Here is an 8,729-nt window from a genome sequence, read left to right as displayed (position 1 = left end):
TTTTCTTGGCTTTTCCTGGGATTTGGATTCTGCTGGATTTTGGACAAACACAGTGTGTGCACGCTGTCCCCATTTCTGGTCTTTGCACAACACCCAAAGGCCAGTTCAGACCTCACTGTTCAAAATTGTGCACCCACCTGTGTCCTCTGGCTCTAAATGATCATCTCCATAAGATTCACACCTGAACTCTAGTACCGTAACTCCACCATCATTATGCAAACACCAAAGGAGCAGGGCCTTCACCAATATTGTTCACTGTAGATTTCAAAATGAGATGTGAGCATATGCACACTCACAGGGAAACAGATTTGAGAAAATGAGAAGTTCTGACCTAAAAGGATGGGCAGCAGCATCGAAGCCAGTTATGTAGAGTGGTTTCACACAACCGTGTTAGACAAAACTGAATGGAGTATTGAAATGAACTAAGATGTGATGTGCGATAGTAGTAATTGAACAATGTTAATGTGGATCGATAATTAATTTAGCAATAATCTTGGCATAAGGGAATATAGCATAGAAAGTCCCTAGGACTCTCTAGCCTGAACAGATGCTCTGCTCATATTTGTTGAAGGAATCAGGAACTAGGTTTCAGTGCACAGGGACATTTCATATATGACAAGGTTGTGTTTCAATTTACTGGGTAAAGGTTGTTCCATACAAGTTGGCACATATGATATCCATCTGAAAGAAAATAAATTGGTTCCTAGACTTGTACATCAAAAACAATTCAGAGGGATTACAGACCTCTATGTAAATGAGAACAGTTCATTCAAGTGAAGGTGAAAAATATGTATACAAGCTACAGGTGAACAAAACCATTGTAATTAAGGCAGGAAAATCAGAAGTAAGGAGACATACTTAACTATAGAAAATTTAAAAATTTTTGTGAACAATATATACGACCAAAAGTCATTGAATAATAATGCTACTAGCTGCAGAATAGGCATAGAGTTTACGGATGTATGATTATCATAGGTATCTAACAATGAACCTGGTGGTCAAATACATAAATATTTGCTCAAATTTAGTAATGACTTAAGAAAACAGCAAGAAATCTCTTGCACACCCATCAGCCTGTGAGACAATATAAAGATCTCTCTTGGTGATTGGACTGGAATTTTTAAACAGGTAGGAGAAGAAGATTCTCTAATATTTCTGACAGAAACATGAACTGTTACAATGTTGGGAAGACAACCTGAAGGCAGATATAAATATTAAAATGCATATATTTTTTTAATTTTGAATACGTTCTTTTATTTCCTTAATCTCTTCACAGTCTTTTTATTTAAATAATAAATTTATTTTTTATTGGTGTTCAATTTGCCAACATACAGAATAACACCCAGTGCTCATCCTGTCAAGTGCCCCCCTCAGTGCCCGTCACCTATTCATCCCCACCCCCCGCCCTCCTCCCTTTCTACCACCCCTAGTTCGTTTCCCAGAGTTAGGAGTCTCTATGTTCTGTCTCCCTTTCTGATATTTCCTATCCACTTCTTACTCAAGAATTCTTAATCTCAGTGTTACTGACCTTCTGGTCCAGTCCATTCTCATGGTGGTGTGTGTGTTGGGCTTTGTAGGATGTTTAGAGCATCCCTGGCATTCCTGACACCTCCCATGTGACCTCCAAACTACTCAGGGTCCCCCTGGGGAACAGTATCTCCTCCAGTGGACAACCAGATTTTTAACATAACAATCTCAAAATATTTTGGTAGAATTGTTTTTATTTTTATTTTTTATTTATTTATGATAGTCACACACAGAGAGAGAGAGGCAGAGACAGGCAGAGGGAGAAGCAGGCTCCATGCACCAGGAGCCGGACGTGGGACTCGATCCCGGGTCTCCAGGATCGCGCCCTGGGCCAAAGGCAGGCGCTAAACCACTGCGCCACCCAGGGATCCCGGTAGAATTGTTTTAACAGCAAAGTACTGATAAAGAAAACACTTTCAATGTGTGCATGGCACAGCCACAACCTGAAATATTATGCAGAATCTGAAATAAAAAATAAGCACTACTCTAGTTGACTAGAGGCAAGTCCATGAGGTATTACTTAATAAGAAGAAATATTAAACACAGGTAGAAAACAAGACTGCCCCAGAACTTTCATGATGAGCACAGGATACTACTCATCCATTTGTATGGTGTGTGAATATGTATGTGTGCATCATCTAGGAACTGAAGTTTTAAAAGACACTAAGAATGTAAGAAAGAAAAGGTGTCAGGAGGAACAAAATCAGGTCAAGTATAGTGGTTTCAAAATAACAATGTACCATATCTCCAAACAAAATTATATGAGGATCTAAAACTAATGTATATAAAAACATAAAATAATAATTGAGCGCTATCAAGGTGAGTCGCTAATTACAGATTAAATATCCAAAGACTTGGAATAAAAGAATATGAGAAGATGAACTTTACAGCTGAGGAGGCAGTAATATCTATGTGATAATATTTTTCTCACATAAGATATGTGGATTGAAACATGCTTATGGAAGTTAAAGGTGATCTTCAGTCAAATGTACAGAAGAAATGATGGTCAAAGATGATGCAACTTTTAGAAATATATTTCATCACAAAGAGACCAAAGGACCCATAGGGAATGACAGAGATGTGAAAGAAGTGGGAAATATGTATAGAGGTGATTTATTAGCACTCAATGTACAAAATATCATTTATTTTCTATTTTGTTTATTGCAAGGATTGGCAGGTGAAGTATTATTGTGACAGTCAATTTTTCAGTAAGAATAATAAAATAAAAAAAGCAATGTAGAGAAAACCATATAACTGAGTGACAGATTTGAGCCCATACTTCTGATAAAGACAATTCTCTACATATACGTGTACAAACACAATAGAACTCAATGCATACAGCAAAGTTGGTAAAATAAAAACAAAACCCCCCTCCAATTCCTTTTTGAAAGAATTCAATAAGAAATGGGAATAAAACTCCCCTGACCGTACTATACAAATGCAAAAACCTAGTAGAGACAATGCACAATACAGAAAATAAATGTCCACTTCTCTGTTTAATATAATCAATGAATCCATTAAGTAGCTCATCAGGCAAGCAAATGAGCATAGAGATCTCTAGGTTCTGGGCTAGGCAGGTGGCTATCAGCTGACCTCAGGTCAATACACCTGGCTTGGATTGTCTCCTACACTTTCCTATGGGACCTGCTGGGCTCTGGGACTCACCTGTAAGGGAACTCTGAGGGAGTCTCGTGTAGCAGTCTGAATTCCTCCTGGGTGGGGACGATAGTGACTAAACTCAGTCCCCACACAAGACGGCAGGAAGGAGGCTGGCACTCGTCTCCCAGCCAAGCTTAGGACTCCAGAGGCAACAACCAGGTCCCATCCAGCCCACGGTGGCACAGGCAGGGGGCTGCCACATAGGGGATATTTAGAGCTTTCTCTGTCTATTCATGAGGCACATTTCCCTCCTACTCCTCCAACCTCTAAGCACATGATTTACTTGTGAGACACTGGTCTGGACACAAAGGAAAATTTTCCTGGAGATTGTGTTTTCCCAACAGACCAGGTTATAACCAAGTGAATCCAGAGTTAATTGCTCCTTCCTCAGAACTCAGCTGCTGCCAGAGTTCAGACCTCTTGGCACCTTATCTCAACCCTGATTTCAACTTTTCCCCAATGTGTAAGACTGAGCAATCATCTGGATTAGATCCCTTGGGTCTCCAAAATGTTGACTTGTGGTGGAGACACAGTCCTGCCATCTATAGAAAAATCACTGTTTTCCTTTTCAACAAGAAGGAGAACTAAGTTCCTTTGATATGAACCTCGAGTAAGACATACTTCAACTTTATAACACATTTAACAATTAAGAATTTCAAACTTATAAATTAAGAACTGTCATTTAGTCCCTTGTTGTGAAGTGTTTGTTAATTACAAGAAATACATGTAAGGTCACTTGAGAGGCTTAGTCAGTTGAGGATCCAACTCTTGGTTTCAGCTCAGGTCATTGAGTCTGCTCTGGGATCAAGCCCCTGTTGGTCCCAAGGCTCAGTGTCATCTGTTTGTCTCTCTCCCTTCTCCCTCTGCTTCTCACACACATGCACTTTTTCTCACTCACATAAATAAATAAAATATTTAAAAAAGAAATAAGTATATTTAGATTTTTTTGCATTATATTATGAGCTTAGAACAAATAGATTCTTCCCTGTGGACTCCAGATTCAACCAAGCCTTGCAAACATCTTCATTTTAGCCCAATGAGGACTACTTCAGACTTCTGACCTATAGAATTCTAAGAGCATAAACTTACTGTAAAACACCAATGTAGTCATTTTACATTAGTATTAAGACATGAATACAAACATTTATCCAATAAACTTTTGTTGAGGAACCTGAGATTAAGCTTCTCCATTCATTCACTGAGGTTTCCCTGGGAAAAGCATTTGTTTATTAATCTCACCTTTAAGTAGAAGAAGAAATTTAAGATTAATTTGGAGATATTCATCCTCTTTAGCTGGTTGAGAACTTCTCAGTGAATAAATGCAAATGTGCCTCAGATTTTGATGTCTTTGAGGCATTAAGATTGGAAAACTAGTTCATCATTTAAATGTATGTATATCATTTACTTTAAATTTTGTGTCTGTGGGACCACATTCTGTTAATTTCATGATAATACAAATATTTATTCTTTTTATATCTACACTCTTCAACTTTCTCTCAAGTTTTCTTTCAATATATAAGAAGAGATTATAAATGACTCTGTGTTTAAAATGAACAAACACACAAGAAAGGAGAACCAGGGGCACCTGGGTGGCTCAGTTGGCTGAACATCTGTTTCTTGATTTGGCTCAGATCATGATCTCAGGGTTGTTCAATGGAACCCTGCATCAGATTCTGCCCTCTCCCTCTCTCCCTCTCTCTGCACTCTCTTTCTCAAAAAACCCAAATGAATCTTTAAAAAAAAAGCAGGACTAGAATTATCAATATAGAGAACAAACTTATGCTTGCTAGAAGGGAGGTGGGGATAGACATAATGGGTTAAGGGGAGTGGTAGTTACAAGCTTCCAGTTATGGAATGAATGAGTCATGCATAAAAGGCACATCGTAAATGGGAACCCTCTTGCACTGTTGGTGGGAATGTGAACTGGTGCAGCCACTCTGGAAAACTGTGTGGAGCTTCCTCAGAGTTAAAAATAGGTCTGCCCTACTACCCAGCAATTGCACTGCTGGGGATTTACCCCAAAGATACAGATGCAGTGAAAGGGAAGGACACTTGCACTCCAATGTTTACAGCAGCAATGTCCACAAAGCCAAACTGTGGAAGGAGCCTCGATGTCCATCAAAAGATGAATGGATAAAGAAGATGTGGTTTATGTATACAATGGAATATTACTCAGCCATTAGAAACGACAAATACCCACCATTTGCTTTGACGTGGAGGGACCTGGAGGGTATTATGCTGAGTGAAGTAAGTCAATCAGAGAAGGACAAATATTATACGGTTTCATTCACATAGGGAATATAAAAATTAGTGAAAGGGATTAGAGGGGAAAGGAGTTACTATGGCCAAGTCAATCAGAGAAGGACAAACATTATATGGTCTCATTCATTTGGGGAATATAAAAAATAGTGAAAGGGAATAAAAGAGAAAGGAGAAAAAAATGAGTGGGAAATATCAGAAAGGGAGACAGAACATGAGAGACTCCTAACTCTGGGAAACAAACTAGGGGTGGTAGAAAGGGAGGTTGGCGGGGGGTGGGGGTGACTGGGTGATGGGCGGTGAGGGGGGCACTTGACGGGATGAGAACTGGGTGTTATTCTATATGTTGGCAAATTGAACATCAATAAAAATAAATTCATTTAAAAAGGAGGGGAGAGGAGATTGGGCAGCCCGGGTGGCTCAGCAGTTTAGCACTGCCTTCAGCCGGGGGTCTGATCCTAGAGACCCAGGATCTAGTCCCACATCCGGCTCCCTGCAGGGAGCCTGTTTCTCCCTCTGCCTGTGTCTCTGCCTCTCTGCCTCTCTCTCTCTCTCTCTCTCTCTCTCTCTCTCTCTCTCTCTCTCTCATGAATAAATAAATAAAATCTTTAAAAACAATAAAGGGGAAAGGAGAGAAAATGAATGGGAAATATCAGAGAGGGTGACAGAACATGAAAGACTCCTGACTCTGGGAAATGAACAAGGGATAGGGGAAGGGGAGGTGGGTGGGGGGATGGGGTGACTGGATGACAGGCACTGAGGGGGGTATGTGACAGGATGACACTGGGTGTTATACTATATGTTGGCAAATTGAACTCCAATAAAAAAACATACCAAAAAAGTAAAAAAAAAGGTACATCATATGAACTATTGTCAATGATGTTGTAATAGTGTTGTAGGGTGATGGAGAGTAGCTACACTTGTGGTGAGCACCCTAATATATAGAGAAATGAAACACTATGTTGTACACCTGAAACTAGTGTAACATTGTGTGCCAACTATACTCAAATAAGAAAATTATTTTTTAAAATGAGTCTGTTTTATGTCCATGTGTGTTTATTTGAAATAAAAATGTATACAAATAAATACACACATAGATATATTTGCACTCTTTTTTTAAATAATAAATTTATTTTTTATTGGTGTTCAATTTGCCAAATGCAGAATAACACCCAGTGCTCATCCCATCAAGTGCCCCCCTCAGTGCCCACCAACCAGTCACCCCCACCCCCCGCCTTCCTCCCCTTCCACCACCCCTAGTTCATTTTCCCCCCTGTAGAATAGAATATAAAAATACATGCAGAAACAGAGTTAACTGATCATATATTGGCTCAAGAGAGAAAAGTCCTGTGGCCACACACAGAACATCATGAATAAACACAATGGAAAGCCCCACAGCTGACTTTAGACCCACAAAGAGAAGAGAACAGCTCAAAACAACTTCTCAATATACAATATCACTTGGTAATAAAGTAATTATATTAAATCATTTTCTTTTAGGGTGGCTTGTTATTGTTATGCAGCAATAGCCAACTGATTCAATAATCAAAGTGAACGGAAGTGAGGACAAAGGAGTGGTTCAGTATTCACAAATCAACCAATGCGATATACCACATCAATAAAGGAAAGGATAAGAATTATTTGATCCTGGGACTTTCCAAGATGGCAGAGGAGTAGGAGACCTTATTTCATCTGGCCCCAGGAATTCAGCTAGAACGTTATCAAATCATTCTGAACACCTGTGAACTCAACTGGAGATCTAAGAAAAGAACTGCTGCAATTCTACAAATAGAAAAGCGACTGCTTTCTACTAAGTAGGAGGTGCAGAGAAGTGACTCTGAGGTGATGTATCTCTGAAGATAAAACAAGGAGGAAGAAAGCTTCCTAGGTTGGCTACTGGAAAGTGATAGAGCAGTGGAGTGCAAAATGGGAAATTTTAGAACTCTGCTCCAGTGAGGGACTTCCCTGCCTGAAAGCTGCTTAGGTGGTAAAGCAGGGGCAGATTTCCAGGTGGGACAGTGTGGTCTCAGGATCATCCAGGAAGATTCCCAGGTGGGTCAATGTGGTCTCAGGATCACCCAGGAAGATCAGGGTGTCTGATTGCAGCAGAGTTCCCAGGTATTGGAGTGGGGAAGCCACTTGCTGCAATCAACAAGCCCAGGAGTGGGCTTCACCTCAGTGTTTCCATAAACCAGAAACTGAAGACCAATTAGGAATCCACTCTTTGATCAGGGGCCCAGCAAGTGGCAGAACCTTGGGCAGAACACCCTCCATCCCCTGAGAGGAGCGTCTTGGGTGCACACAGCAGGAGTCTGTAGGGTCTGGGGACAGGAAGTGGGGTTGCATGCCTGAGATAGAAACGCTTGGTCACAGGCTGGGTGAGCAAGAGTGTGGATGGAGAGCAGGGAAGCAGGAGTGATGGACTGCTTTTCCCTGAGGGTGCACTGAGGATGGGGCCCCAAGTTTTTAGCTCTGGGGCTAGAGATTGGGAGGCCACTATTTTCACTCTCATCCTCTAAAGCTCTGTGAAAAGCCTTCGGGGAACAAAAGCCAAGTGGAGCAATCAGGAGCCCCTTCTTAGTGTGGCACCCTAGCAAGGGTGGTGTAATTCTGCCTGGGGCAAAGACACCTGAGAATCAGTGCAACAGGCCCTCCCCCAGAAGATCAACAAGAACATCCACTAATACGAAGCTTACCAAACACACAGGACTGCAAAACTCCAGTGCTAGGGAAAAATAGTATATAGAATTCATGAGGTTTTTTTTTCAAGATTATTTAGTCTTTCAATTTCAGTTATTTTCTCTTTCTTTTTTCAACCATTTTCTTATTTTATCAACTCTTTTTAAACTCATCTTTAAACTTCATTTTTAGTTACATTCTATCTTCTCATATATTTATTTTTGTATGTATATTTATTTACAATTCTAGGATTTAATTTTTTCTAACAAACAGACCAGATTACACCCAGAATCTAGAGTATAACTCTGTTCTATTTGCCTGTCTGATTATATTCTCTCTGTCTCTCTTTTATGTTTTTTTTTAAATTTTCATCTTTACAGATACATTTATGCTTTATTTTTTTAATAATAAATTTATATTTCATTGGTGTTCAATTTGCCAACATATAGAATAACACCCAGTGCTCATCCCGTCAAGTGTCCCCCTCTGTGCCCGTCACCCATTCACCCCCACCCCCCGCCCTCCTCCCCTTCCACCACCCCTAGTTCATTTCCCAGAGTTAGAAGTCTTTATGTTCTGTGTCCCTTTCTGATATCTCCCACACA

This window comes from Nyctereutes procyonoides, unplaced genomic scaffold, assembly GCF_905146905.1.
Source record: "Nyctereutes procyonoides isolate TBG_1078 unplaced genomic scaffold, NYPRO_anot_genome, whole genome shotgun sequence".
In the NCBI taxonomy this organism is placed as follows: domain Eukaryota; kingdom Metazoa; phylum Chordata; class Mammalia; order Carnivora; family Canidae; genus Nyctereutes; species Nyctereutes procyonoides.
This window is presented reverse-complemented; position numbering follows the sequence as displayed.